Here is an 805-nt window from a genome sequence, read left to right on the forward strand (position 1 = left end):
CCCTATAGATAGATGGGATTCCTATAGAGGAAACCCTATAGATAGATGGGATTCCTATAGATAGATGGGAAAACCCTATAGATATATGGGATTCCTATAGATAGATGGGAAAACCCTGTAGATAGATGGGATCCCTATAGATGAAACCCTATAGATAGGTGGGATAGGAAGGAAACCCTATAGATAGATGGGTTCCTAATAGAGGAAACCCTATAGATAGATGGGATCCCTAGATAGGAAACCCTATAGATGGGATCCCTATAGAGGAAGCCCTATAGATAGATGGGATAGGAAGGAAACCCTATAGATAGATGGGTTCCTTATAGATTAAACCCTATAGATAGATGGGGGCCCTAGAGAGGAAACCCTATAGATGATGGGATCCCTAGAGAGTAAACCCTATTGATAGATGGAAACCCTATAGATTAAACCCTATAGATGATGGGATCCCTATAGATGATGGGATCCCTATAGATTAACCCTATAGATGATGGGATCCCTATAGATTAACCCTATAGAAAGATGGGATCCCTATAGATTAAACCCTATAGATAGGTGGGATCCCTATAGATTAAACCCTATAGAGATAGATGGGATCCCTATAGAGGAAACCCTATAGATGGATGGATGGGGTCCCTATAGATTAAACCCTATAGATAGATGGGTTCCCTATACAGGAAACCCTATAGATAGATGGGATCCCTATAGATAAAACCCTATATATGATGGAATCCCTATAGATTAAACCCTGTAGATGATGGGATCCCTATAGATTAACCCTATAGATGATGGGATCCCTATAGAT

At 40.2% G+C, this 805-nt stretch overlaps 1 protein-coding gene across 1 annotated transcript in view; it reads left to right on the plus strand.

The window, feature by feature from the left end:
• The window catches only part of ZNF638 (zinc finger protein 638), a 39,685-nt gene that overhangs the window by 23,257 nt on the left and 15,623 nt on the right, over positions 1-805 (plus strand).

Source organism: Coturnix japonica (assembly GCF_001577835.2).
Source record: "Coturnix japonica isolate 7356 chromosome 4 unlocalized genomic scaffold, Coturnix japonica 2.1 chr4random350, whole genome shotgun sequence".
NCBI classification, from domain to species: domain Eukaryota; kingdom Metazoa; phylum Chordata; class Aves; order Galliformes; family Phasianidae; genus Coturnix; species Coturnix japonica.